We start from the raw sequence: 13,779 nt of genomic DNA on the forward strand, positions 1-13,779 counted from the left end.
AATCTCAGGTCAAATTCCTAGATTTTCAGGATGATTTGAAGGTTATCTAGGTAATTTGGTGGGGACAAGTGACTTGGGGACCCTTCTCTTCCGCCATCTTGCCCCTCCTCCTTTATGTTACCTTTTAGCTTTGGTTGTTTCTTTCACTTTGCAGAAGCTTTTCAATTTGATGAAGTCCCAATAGGATTTTTGCTTTTGTTTCCCTCACCTAAGAGGCATATCTAGAAAGAAGATCCAATGGCCAATGTCAACGACGTTGCTGCCTATCTTTTCTTCTTTGTATGGTTTCAGGTCTCACATTTAGGTCTTTCATCCATTTTGAATTTATTTTTTATACAGATGGTGTAAGAAAGTGGTCCAGTTTCATTCTTCTGCATGTGGCTGCCTGGTTTTCCCAACACCGTTTGTTCTTATCCTGGGGTCAGGGTTAGGGTTTCTTGAAGAGACTGTCTTTGTGCCATTGGATATTCCTTCCTGCCTTGTTGTCCATTAATGGATCATAGAGTTACATGTTTTTATCTTTTTTTGCTTTCCATTCTGTTCTATCGATCTAAGCATCTCCTGTTGGGAGATCCCTTATTGCTGATTCAATTTCTCTGCTGGTTATCTGTCTGTTCAAGTTTCTTGTTTCTTCCTTTTTCATTTTTGCTATGTTATATATTTCTAGGAATTGATCTATTTCTTCCAGGTTCTCAGTTGTTGGCATATAATTTTTCATCATATTCTCTTATTATCGTTTCTATTTCTCTAGTGTTGGTTGTTATTTCTCTTTTCTCATTTGTGATTTTATTTGGGTCCTTTCTCATCTTTTTGTCTTTTTTAAAGATTTTATTTATGTATTCATGAGAGACACAGAGAGGCAGAGGTATAGGCAGAGGGAATATGAGGCTCCATACGGGGAGCCTGATGTGTGACTTGATTCCCCAGGACGCCGGGATCATGACCTGAGCCAAAGCACATACTGAACCACTGAGGCACCCAGGTGCCTTGCTGATTCAATTCCTTTGCTAGTTATGGGTCTGTTTATATTTTCTATTTCTTTCTATTTCAGTTTTGCTCGTTTGCACATTTCTAGAGATTTGTCCATTTCTTCCAGGTCTCCCAGTTTGTTAGCGTATAATCTTGCATAGTATTCGCTTATAATTGTCTTATTTTTCTGGTGTTGATTGTGATCTCTCTTCTCTCACTTGTGATTTTATTTATTTAGGTTTTCTCTTTTCTTGTTGATAAGGCTGGCTAGGGCTTGATCCATTTTATTAATTATTTTGAAGAACCAGCTCTTAGATTCGCTATTCCATTCTACTGTTTTGTTGTTTCTGTATTGTTTATTTCTGCTCTCATCTTTATTTTTTCCCTTCTTCTGTAGGCTTTAGGCTTTGTTTGCTATTCCTTTACCAGCTGCTTTAGGTGTAGGGTTAGGTTGTGTATTGGAGACTTCTTGTTTCTTGAGGTAGGCCTATATTGCTATGTACTTCCCTCTTAGGACTGCCTTTGCTACATCCCAGAGGTTTGGAGAAACATGTTTTCATTTTCATTTGTTTTAAATTTCCTCTTTAATTTCCTGGTTGCTCCATTCATTCTCTAGTAGGATGTTCATAATCTCCACATATTTTTGGTCTGTCCAAATTTGTTCTTACTGTCAACTTCGAGTTTCATAGCCTCATTGTCCGAAAATGTATATGATGTGATACCAACCTTCTTGTACCTGTTGTACCTGTTGAGGGCTGATTTGTGGCCCATGATATGATCTGTTCTGGAGAATGTCCCATGTGCACTTGAAAGGAATGTGTATTATGCTTTAGGATGAAATGTTGAGACTATATCTTTGAGTCCCTGTGGTCCAGTGTGTCAAGGCTGTTGTTCCCCTGTTGATTTTCTGCATAGACGATCGGTCCGTTGCCATATGTGGGTGTTAAAATCCCCTGTCATTGTATTATTATCAGTGAGTTCCTGTATGTTTGTTGTTAATTGGTTTCTATATTTCGGTACTCCCATGTTGGCAGCATAAATATTTAGTTGTTTGGACTTTTTTTTTTAATTATTTTTTATTGGTGTTCAATTTACCAACAAGCAGAGTAACACCCATGCTCATCTAGGCAAGTGCCCCCCTCAGTGCCCATCACCCATTCACCCACACCCCCTGCCCTCCTCCCCTTCCAGCATCCTTTGTTTCTTTCTCAGAGTTAGGAGTCTTTATGTTCTGTCTCCCTTTCTGATATTTCCCACACATTTCTTCTCCATTCCCTTACATTCCCTTTCACTATTATTTATATTAACCAATTGAATGAGAACATATGTTTGTCCTTCTTCAATTGACTTACTTCTCTCAGTGTAATACCCTCCAGTTCCATCCACGTTGAAGCAAATGGTGGGTATTTGTCGTATCTAATGGCTCAGTAATATTCCATTGTATACATAAACCACATGTTCCTTATCCATTCATCTTTCAAAGGACTCCAAGCCTCCTTCCACATTTTGGCTATTGTGGACATTGCTGCTATAAACATCGGGGTGCAGGTGTCCCCGCGTTTCATTGCATCTGAATCTTTGAGGTAAATCCCCAACAGTGCAATTGCTGGGTCGTAGGGAGGTGTCCCCGCGTTTCATTGCATCTGAATCTTTGAGGTAAATCCCCAACAGTGTAATTGCTGGGTCGTAGGGCAGGTCTATTTTTAACTCTTTGAGGAACCTCCACACAGTTTTCCAGAGTGGTTGCACCAGTTCCCATTCCCACCAAAAGTGTAAGAGTCTTCCCTTTTCTGTGCATCCTCTCCAACATTTGTTTTTTCTTGCCCTGTTAATTATCCCCATTCAGTGGTGTGAGGTGGTTCTCATTGTGGTTTTGATTTGTATTTCCCTAATGGCAAGTGATGCAGAGCACTTTTTCATGCTCATGTTGGCCATGGCAATGTCTTCCTCTGTGAGATTTCTCTTCATGTCTTTTGCCCATTTCATGATTGGATTCTTTGTCTCTTTGTTGTTGATTTTAAGAAGTTCTTTATCGATCTTTGAAACTAGCCCTTTATCTGATACGTCATTTGCAAATATCTTCTCCATTCTTTAGGTTATCTTTTAGTTCTGTTGACTGTATCCTTTGCTATGCAAAAGCTTCTTATCTTGATGAAATCACAATAGTTCATTTTTGCTTTTGTTTATTTTGCCTTTGTGGATGTATCTCCTAGAAGTTACTGTGGCCAAGTTCAAAAAACTTATTGCCTGTGTTCTCCTCTAGGATTTTGATGGACTCTTGTCTCACATTTAGATCTTTCATCCATTTTGCGATTATCTTTGTGTATGCTGAAAGAGAGTGGTCTAGTTTCATTCTTCTGCATGTGTATGTCCATTTTCCCAGCACCATTTATTGAAGAGACTGTCTTTCTTCCAATTGATAGTCTTTCCACCTTTATTGAATATTAGTTGACCATAAAGTTCAGGGTCCACTTCTGGGTTCTCTCTTCTGTTCCATTGATCCATTTGTCTGTTTTTGTGCCAGTACCACACTGTCTTGAACCACAGCTTTATCGTACACCCTGAAATCTGGCATTGTGAAGCCCCAGATATGGCTGTCTTTTTTAAAATTCGCCTCGCTATTCAAGGTCTTTTCTGATTCCACACAAGTCTTTTTTTATTATGATAGTCACACACACAGAGAGAGAGAGAGAGAGGCAGAGACACAGTCAGAGGGAGAAGCAGGCTCCATGCACCGGGAGCCTGACATGGGATTCTATCCCAGGTCTCCATGATCGTGCCCTTGGCCAAAAGCAGGTGCCAAATGGCTGCGCCATCCAGGGATCCTGATTACACACAAATATTAAAATAATTAGTTCTAACTCTCTGAAGAAAGTCCATGGTATTTTGATAGGGTTTGCATTAAAGGTGAACATTGCCTTGGTAAAATTGACATTTTCACAATGTTAATTCTGCCAATCCATGAGCATGGAATATTTTTCCATCTCTTTGTGTCTTCCTCAATTTCTTTCAGAAGTGTTCTATAGTTTTTAGGGTATAGATCCTTTAACTCCATCGTTAGGTTTATTCCTAGGTATCTTATGCTTTTGGGTGCAATTTTAAATGAGATTGACTCCTTAATTTCTCTTTCTTCAGTCTCATTGTTTGTGTATAGAAATGCCATTGATTGCCAGGCATTGATTTTGTATCCTTCAATGCTACTAAATTGCTGTATGAGTTCTAGCAACCTTGGGGTGGAGGCTTTTGGGTTTTCTATGTAGAGTATCATGTCATCGGTGAAGAGGGAGAGTTTAACTTCTTCTTTGTCAATTTGAATGCCTTTATTTCTTTTTTTTGTCTGATTGCTGAGGCAGGACTTCCAGTACTATGTTGAATAACCGTGGTGAGAGTGGACATCCGTGTATTGTTCCTGATCTTAGGGGAAAGGCTCCCAGTACTGCCCCATTGAGAATGATATTTGTAGTGGGCTTTTCATAGATGGCTTTTAAGATGTCGAGGAATGTTCCCTCTATCCCTATGCTCTGAAGTGTTTTGACCAGGAATGGATGCTCTATTTTGTCAAATGCTTTCTCTGTATCTAATGAGATGATCACATGGTTCTTGGTTTTTCTCTTGCTGATGTGATGAATCACATTGATTGTTTTACGAGTGTTAAACCAGCCTTGTGTCCCGGGTGATAAATCCTACTAGGTCATGGTGAATAATTTTCTTAATGTATTGTTGGATCCTATTGGATAGTATCTTGTTGACAATTTTTGCATCCATGTTCATCAGGGCTATTGATCTATAATTCTCCTTTTTGGTGGGGTCTTTGTCTGGTTTTGGAATTAAGGTGAGGCTGGCTTCATAGAACGAATTTGGAAGGACTCCATCTCTTTCTGTCTTTCCAAACAGCTTTAGTAGGATAGGTATGGTTTCTTCTTTAAACGTTTGATAGAATACCCCTGGGAAGCCATCTGGCCCTGGACTTTTGTGTCTTGGGACGTTTTGGATGACTGCTTCAATTTCCTCCCTGGTTATTGTCCTGTTTAGGTTTTCTATTTCTTCCTGTTGCAGTTTTGGTAGTTTGTGTCTTTCCAGGAATGCGTCCATTTCTTCTAGATTGCCTAATTTATTGGCGTATGGCTGTTCATAATGTTTTTAAAATCGTTTGTATTTCCTTGGTGTTGGTAGTGACCTCTCCTTTCTCATTCATGATTTTATTAATTTGAGTCTTCTCTCTCTTCTTTTTCATAAGGTTGGCTAATGGTTTATCTATCTTATTAATTCGTTCAAAGAACCAACTACTCGTTCTGTTGATCTGTTCCACAGTTCTTCTGGTCTTGATTTCCTTGAGTTCTGCTCGAATTTTAATTAACTCTCTTCTTCTGTTGGGTGTAGGATCTATCTGCTTTTTCTTCCTCTAGCCCCTTTATGTGTAAGGTTAGCTTTTGTATTTGAGTAGTTTCCTGTTTCTGAATGGATTCTTGTATTGTGATGTATTTCCCCCTTAGGACTGCTTTTGCTGCATCCCAAAGATTTTGAATGGTTGTATGTTCATTCTCATTAGTTTCCATGTATCTTTTTAATTCTTCCTTCATTTCCTGGTTGACCCTTTCGTCTTTTAGCAGGATGATCCTTCACCTCCACATGTTTGAGGTCCTTCCAAACTTCTTGTTGTGATTTAGTTCTAATTTCAATTCATTATGGTCTGAGAATATGCAGGGGACGATCCCAATCCCTTGGTATTGGTTCAGACCCTATTTGTGACCCAGTATGTGGTCTATTCTGGAGAAAGTTCCATGTGCACTTGAGAAGAATGTGTATTCAGTTCAGTCTGGATGTAAAGTTCTGTAGATTTCTATGAAATCCATCTACTCCAGTGTATCATTTAAAGCTCTTCTTTCTTTGGAAATGTTGTCCTTAGAAACCTATCGAGGGTAGAAAGAGCTAGATTGAAGTCACCAAGTATAAGTGTATTATTATCTACGTATTTCTTCACTTTGGTTATTAATTGGTTTAAATATTTGGCAGCTCCTACATTCTGGGCATATATTGAGGATTGTAAAGTCCTCTTGTTGGATAGATCCCTTAAGTATGATTTAGTGTCCCTCTTCATCTCTCTCTATAGTCTTCTGGGTAAATTTTAGTTTATCTGATATAAGGATGGCTACCCCTGCTCTCTTTTGAGGACCCTTTGAATGGTAAATTTTTCTCCAACATTTCATTTTCAGGTTGTAGGTGTCCTTCTGTCTAAAATGAGTCTCTTGGAGACAGCAAATAGATGGGTCCTGCTTTTTTATCCAGTCTGAAACCCTGCGCCTTTTGATGGGGTCATTAAGCCTGTTCACGTTCAGAGTTACTATCGACAGATATGAGTTTAGTGTCATCATGATATCTTTTCAGCTCTTGTTTTGTGGATTGTTCCACTGAACTTCTTAAAGGGGAATTTTAAGAGTCCCCCATAAAATTTCTTGCAGAGCTGGTTTGGAGGTCACATATTCTTTCAGTTCCTGCCTGTCTTGGAAGCTCTTTATCTCTCCTTCCATTTTGAATGAGAGCCTTGCTGGATAAAGTATTCTTGGTTGCATGTTCTTCTCATGGAGGACCCTGAATATATCCTGCCAGCCCTTTCTGGCCTGCCAGGTCACTGTGGAGAGGTCTGCTGTTACCCTAGTGCTCCTCCCCATAAAGGTGAGGATTTTCTTGTCTCTTGCTGCTTTAAGGATCTTCTCTTTATCTTTGGAATTTGCAAGCTTCACTATTAAATGTTGAGATGTTGGACAGTTTTTATTGATTTTAGGGGAGATCTCTCTATTTCCTGGATCTGAATGCCTGTTTGCCTTCCCAGATTAGGAATGTTTTCAGCTAGGATTTGTTCAAATACATATTCTGGCCCTCTGTCCATTTTGGCACCCTCGGGAACCCCAATTACACATAAGTTTTTCTTCCTCAGGCTGTCGTTTATTTCCCTTAATCTGTCTTCCTTGTCTTTTAATTGTCTGTCTTTTTTCCTCAGTTTCCTTCTTTGCCATCAACTTGTCTTCTATGTCACTCACTCGTTCTTCCACCTCGTTATGCCTCATCGTTAGGACTTCCAGTTCGGATTGCATCTCATTCAATTGCTTTTTATTTCGGCCTGATTGGATCTAAATTCTGCAGTCATGAAGTCTCTTGAGTCCTTTATTCTTTTTCCTAGAGCCACCAGTAGCTGTATAGTAGTGCTTCTGAATTGGCTTTCTGCAATTGAATTGTAATCCAGATTTTGTAACTCTGTGAGAGAGACGACTGTTTCTGATTCTTTCTTTTGAGGTGAGGTTTTCCTTCTAGTCATTTTGCTGAGTGCAGAGTGGCCAAAAACAAATTGAATTGGGAATAGGACAAAAAGAGAGGAGAGAAAGCAGAAGCTGAAAGAGAGGAGGAAATATTTCACCCTCCGTAGCCTTCATAGGGACCTGGTTTCCTTTCCTAGGAGGGCCCCCCACCTCTGGAGGATGCTTCCTGCCCCTCTGTCCTCCTTTTTAGAACACAGCAAAGACATCTCCGTACCTCCAACACCTCTGCAGTCATGGCTTATAGCGTTTTCCAAATATCCTATTGGGGACCACATTGTAGTGTATGTAACCATCTGGCTGCTGTTTGACAACATTGGGGGGATTCTGACTTTTGTGGTTTTGAGCTGCGTGTGTGTCTATCACATGCAGCTATCCCGTGCAGCCATCAGATCCTCTGGCTGGGTCACCCAAAACCCCGAAATTGTTGGCAGAACATCATTTCTGGTGCTGGCGCTGGGCGGCTAGCTGGGCTCTCCTGGCCACGGGGGGCTCACTCATGCAGGAACTTTCAGCTGGAGGGTCAGCAGAGCTGGAAGTTCTGGCTCAGCCACATTCCCATGTAAAGCAGTGGATCCGGCCTCCCCTAGAAGGCACGTGGGGAGGTCAGCTGTGTGTGCCTGGAGGTGCCCCTGCAGGGGCTAGTTGGGGCCTAGGTGGTGCTCCCTCCTCCTTTCTGGGGGTCTCTCCATGCCCCGTGCACATAGTTCTGGGAGACACAGAAATGGGTTGGCTCTGAATTTTCACACCACAACACTTTATTGAGTTTCTACAGCAAAGGCTCAGAGTCATGAGTTCGTGCCTTCCCCTGGGGAAGGAGACCTTTCTGTCCTTTAAGGGGGGGCAAGAATCACACGGGGTGGGGGAGCGGGTGCTGGAGTCCCCCACCTGGGAGAATGTGTGGACTCCGGGTGGGGGCAAGTGTCCTGAGGTTTCACCCTGATTGACGGTTCTGAGGACAGCAGAGCTGACCTGGACCTGTCGCTCATGGCCTCCTGCTCTGGGTCCCCGCAGGGCAGCCGGACCCCGGCTTCAGGCTCTCTGGGGCTGGAGCACCTGGAGGAGTCTGCCTCCTGGTGTGGGTGTGGGTGGGCCCCACTGGCTTACCCCTCCTCTCCCCACACTGGTGTGTCCTGGGATCCCCAGGGCTGCCCTAGATCAGCGACCTGGATCTGTGGGGCACGCCCAGGGCCCAGGAGGCCACATCAAGCTCTGAGAGGGCTCACTCAGCCCAGGGCCAGAATCCAGGGCTGGCCAGGGCCATGGGGCCTGATTCCATTAGTCTTTGAGTTGGGACTGGTGTGGGCTCAAATCAACGCAGCCCCCAAAGAGCCTGGGCCCAAGTCAGCCCAGGTCCCTCTGGGTTAGGGGCTGGTGTCCTGTGAAGGTTGTGCCGCCCTCCAGGAGGAAGAGTAGGAGGAGGCAGGGCACAGTGCTTCCTCTGCTCCATGCACCTGCACCCACCCTGTCGGGGGCTCCCTGTCTTTCCTCCTCCCTGCAACCCCTGGATACACTATGGGACACCGGGCTTCTGATGGTAGCAGGCTGTCCAGAGAACCATGGGGAGGCTGACCATGATCCACAGGGGGCAGCTGCACCGGGTCCTTGCTGAGGGGCGATGGTGTGTGAGTGGATGGTGTGGGGTCAGGGGTATGATGGTTGTGGATTTAGGGGGATGGTGTAGGGGGGATGGTGTTGGGGTATAGTGTGGGTGGGGTTTGTTTGGGGTTGTGTGGGTTTGAGGGGGATGGTGTAGGGGGGATGCCATGAGGGATAATGATGTAGGGGGATAGTGTGTGGGTGGGGAATGAAGGGGATGGCGTGGGGGGCCTGCGGACACAGGGCATCCCCTTTCTCTAAGATGCACACCGAGACATCTACAGATAAAGGCGACCACAGTCTTAGGTTTATTGTGACACCTGTCTCAGGGGCCCCGTGTGGTCAGTTCAGGGCCCTGGCTGGACTGGGCGCATTATCTGGGGGTCATCATACTATGTATGTTTACAAATTGCAAGTTGTCTCAAATTAAATGCATAGAATTTAGAAATATATAAAGCACCGAGGGTGGGTGTCACTCTGACCCTTCAGACCCTCATCGGATCAATGTGTGTCCTCCTCCAGTCACAGCCATGCAACCTGCCCCCAGGTCCCCTTAATGCCCCCCATGGCCCCCACCCAGGCACCTGGTTTTCAGGGTGCCGTCCGTCACCTCTTTGGGGATCAGCTCACATGGCAACCCCTGGAGGCCCCATCCTAGTGGCCTCCTCATCCCTGAGACACCAGAGGTAGAGACACGGAGGTCATCCTCAGCACCCTACCATGGCGCTGTGTTTTGTTGGCTGCTGTTCTTCCCCCGGCCTCAGAAGCCCCATGTTCCCTTCCCAGAAGCCACCAGTCCTCCCCCGGGTCCCAATCCCCCCTGGCACCTCAGCCTCACCCTACCCCGTAGTAGTCCCAAAACATGATGTGACTGCTGAACGTCATGTTGATGTCCAGGTCCACATGCTTGATGTCCCTGGAGGAGACCAGGGCCTCTTATTTCATTTCCTGTGTGAATACCATGGAGGAGGAGCCAGCGTCAGGGACTCAGACCCCGACATGTCACCAGGTGCCATCCTGGGCAGGGAGCCCAGGGGCCACCATGGGACTGTGTCCTGCCGAATCCTCCTTCCTTCCCCTGGGAAGCTGGGGATGGCGGGGGTGCCCAGCATGCCCATGGACCTGTGTGAGGGCCTGTGCCCAGCTGTTGTGTGCGGGGAGGTGACTTAGGGTCAGCCTGGGTGGGAGGGGACAGGGGGTCAGTCCAGGTGGGAAGGGGACATGGGGGTGTTGTGCACAAGATGGCGAATCCGAGAAACCACTAAGGAGCCAACACTGATGCAAACAACGAGGGTTGTTATACAAACTCGAGCATGGGTCCAAGTATACCCCACAGAGTGGAGCAGGGAGTTGGACCCCGAGGACGGTTTTAACTTAGTTTTAAGGGCCTGGTCTCGGGGACCTCCAGAAGGGCTGGAGCAATTCCTCAAGTTCTGTTCACTTTTTGATATGGGGCCTTCAAGGGCATTGAGCACTCTTCTCATTCTAATAGGGGCTTCCAGCCCTTGGCTTCGGCTCAGTTTTTATTCTATTCTGGGGCATTCTGGACATTAAGCTGTAAATTTTTGTTTTTTTCCTGTAACTGAAGTAATGTAAATTTCAGCTCTTCTTCACAGGGGCCTGGGATTGCTGGACTTGTGCAAATGCTGAACTTACAGTGGAATGGCCGTAATGTTCTCGGCTTCCACGCGTCCCGTCCCATACTCTCTAGCTCCTGCCGCCCTCCCCGGAGCTCCTAAGAGAGCAATTGCAAATGACCTCAGCGTGGCAGCCTGTGTTGGGGGACAAGCCCCGGGATTTGCAATCAGGAAGACCTGGAGATCGGCGTATCAGCTATGCAGCGTGATTTGATGCTGCAGACTCTTATTCCCTAAGGCTATCTTGACAACTGACTTTGTACATAGAAAAGTTCTCCTTTGCCTTTAAAAGATGAGGAGCAAGTCAAAGCGTTTTTTCTCTGCCCATCTGATTGCTCAGATTCCAATCTGAGACGTATTGACTGTTAATATGGATAAAGTACTATCCGTAGTAGTATTGTTAAAATATTCTGACACTAGTAATTCAGAGGGATGAGGCTTTCTCAACTATTTCTTCACAGCTCCGTCACTCATCAGAAAATGCATCTTTATGGATTTGGAAATAACTGAGAGACATTATTACCAATGGTCCTATTATTATGTGAAGGATTCTCCCTGAGTTTCTTCCCCTGTTTCAACTGACACTGAAACACTGTGAACTCTTTGGAAGACAAATGTCAAGGAGATAAATGTTATGCCTTGCTAATTTTAAATGCACTTGCAATATGGTGTCTATTATAATAGAAGTTTTTTAATCTGATTTTTGCTATTTATTATCCTTTCCTGCTTTTCAGGTTGAGAAGGCATTGTACGTGTTCATAACTGTTTTTCTTTCCTTCTGATATTAAATTTTTACTTTGTTCCCAACGAAGGAACTCTCTAAGAATAAGGCAAAAGTTACTTCAACTATTCTTAAAATGTCTTCACACTTGGAGCCTGATTTATTTAACTCAATTTTCAAAATAAATCTTATTTATTGGAATAAAAACAAAGATTTATAGGGAAATTGAGAAGATAGTAAGAAAATTCTCATTCACTTGCACTCAATTTTTCCAATTATTTATATATCAGTATGGTTCAAATATTAGCTAATGAATCAATATTAAAATATTTGCATTAACCAAGGACAATGCTTTATTCAGATTTCCATAGTTTTTGCTAAGTTACCATTCCTCATATCACACTCCATTTGTCCTCATGTTTTCTTAGGCTCCTCTGGATTGTGACAGTCTTTCAGCCTTTCCTTGTTGTCGTTGAATTGGAATGCTTTGAGAAGTAGAGTATTTTGTAAAATTTCCCTCAGTTGGGACATGTCTGTTGTTTATCTCATGATTGAACTGTTTTTGTGGATTATATACAGAGATATACTGCTTTTTTATTATATCATATAAAGGATAGATACTATCAACATAATTTATCAGTCTTGGTATCCATCTGATCATCTTGCTGATGTAGTGTTTGTCAGCTTTCTCCGTAGTAAAGTGATTCTTTATTGTTATTGTTATTATTATTATTAATATTATATTATCATTATTTTTTAAGTTTTTCATAATATATTTTGTAGAAGGAAGTTACTATGTGTATTGCACTCATAAGAGTGGGAAGCTATGCTCATGAACTTGAGGGTGGAATGTCTTCACAAATTGTTTGAAATTCTTCTACATGGGAGATTTCTCTTCATTTTGGGTTTGTTTGTGTCTTTTTCAAAGACGCTATTTAATTAATTGAGAGAGAGAGGAGAGAAAAACCGTGAGCGAGAGGGACAGAGGGAGAAGGAGAAGCAGGTTCCCTGCTGAACAGGGAGTCTTTCTTGGGACCTGGATCATGATCTGAGTCTAAGTCAGAAGCTTAACTGTCTGAGCCACCCAGGTGCCACTTTTTCTTCCTTCTTTTTTTTTTCTTAATAATAAATTTATTTTTGTGTGTGTGTTCAATTTGCCCACATACAGAATAACACCCAGTGCTCATCCCATCAACTGCCCCCCTCAGTGCCCATCACACATTCACCCCCACCCCAGCCCTCCTCCCCTACCATCACCCCTAGTTCGTTTCCCAGAGTTAGGAGTCTTTATGTTGTCTCCCTTTCTGATATTTCCCACACATTCCTTCTCCCTTCCCTTATATTCCCCAAGTGAATGAGAACATACAATGTTTGTCCTTCTCTGATTGAGTTACTTCACTCAGCGTAATGCCTTCCAGTTACATCCACGTTGAAGCAAATGGTGGGTATTTGTCATTTATAATGGCTGATCAAGGCCCACGTTTTCTCTCTCTTCATCTTCTGAGTCTCCTATGATATGAATGTTATTGCTTTAATAAGTGGCTGAGTTCCCTATGTCTGCCTCTGTAGTCCATAATCTTCCTTGTTTTTAAGGCTTCCACTTGGGACTGCATCTCAGTTATAGCATTTTTAACGTTGGTTTGACTAGATTTTAGTTCTTTTATTTCTACAGTAAGGGATTCTCTAGTTTTCTTCTGTGCTCTTTTTCCAGCCCAGCTGCTATCTTTATAATCATTGTTTTAAACTGTATTTAGACATCATATATGTGAATGGATGAACTTCCTGGCTGTGAGTACTACCTCATGTTATTTTATGAAGGTGAATTTCTCCATCTCCTTATTTTTTCGAAAAAAGAAAGAAGGAAGAAAAAGAAAAACCAATTAAAACAATAAATTTGCCCTCCTAAAAGAACACCAGATTATTTTGGCCTGCTTGTTAAAAGATTCTAAATCCCAAAATAAGATACGCAATTAAAGTACCATGAAACTAAACATAAGACATATATAAGGTACATACATAAAATTTAAAATAAGGCAATTTATAAACTAGAATCAAAGAAAATACATGAAAATAAAGCACAAAGTACAAAGGAAGCTAGACCCTACTTTCCAGGCAGAGCTCAAGCTCTGCAGCCTCTGCGGTCCAACAACTTGGTGGCAGCAAGTGGTCTGGGCGGGGTCTGGGAATGGCCCGTGGCGCTGATTGTCAGGTGCACATCTGCCTGGGAGATGCACCTGTGGGGTCAGAGGTGGGGTGGGCTTCAGCGCCTCTGGCCTCCAGCGGGTGGCACTGTGCTGCTCCCTGAGACTCCGTGCTAATGGGAGGGATGCGGGTGGGGACGCTGGGTCCTCTAGCTCTGGGGCTGAGCATCCCGCCCCCCAGTCTGCAGGCCCACCACAGAAGATCCGCCAAGCCCCCGGGTCTCTGCTGCTTCTCTCAGAATCCTGCTTTCACTCTGCTCTCATCCGAGTTTCTTTTGGTTTTGTTTTTTATATCAGTCTGTTGTGCCCAAGATTGCGAATTCAAGAAACCACTGAGAAGC

At 43.5% G+C, this 13,779-nt stretch overlaps 1 long non-coding RNA gene across 4 annotated transcripts in view; it reads left to right on the forward strand.

Annotated features, from left to right (window-relative positions):
- LOC140631700 (uncharacterized) overlaps positions 1 to 11,216 on the forward strand; it is a 154,950-nt gene extending 143,734 nt beyond the window's left edge. For 3 of the 4 annotated variants that reach the window (XR_012029191.1, XR_012029189.1, XR_012029190.1), the window contains one exon: positions 10,483 to 11,216. This is a non-coding gene — a long non-coding RNA (uncharacterized lncRNA). The remainder of the gene's footprint in view (positions 1 to 10,482) is intronic. The other variant, XR_012029192.1, reaches the window with a different exon arrangement.
- Positions 11,217 to 13,779: the final 2,563 nt, after the last annotated feature.

The sequence above is a fragment of the Canis lupus genome, chromosome 4 (genome assembly GCF_048164855.1).
Source record: "Canis lupus baileyi chromosome 4, mCanLup2.hap1, whole genome shotgun sequence".
NCBI lineage: Eukaryota > Metazoa > Chordata > Mammalia > Carnivora > Canidae > Canis > Canis lupus.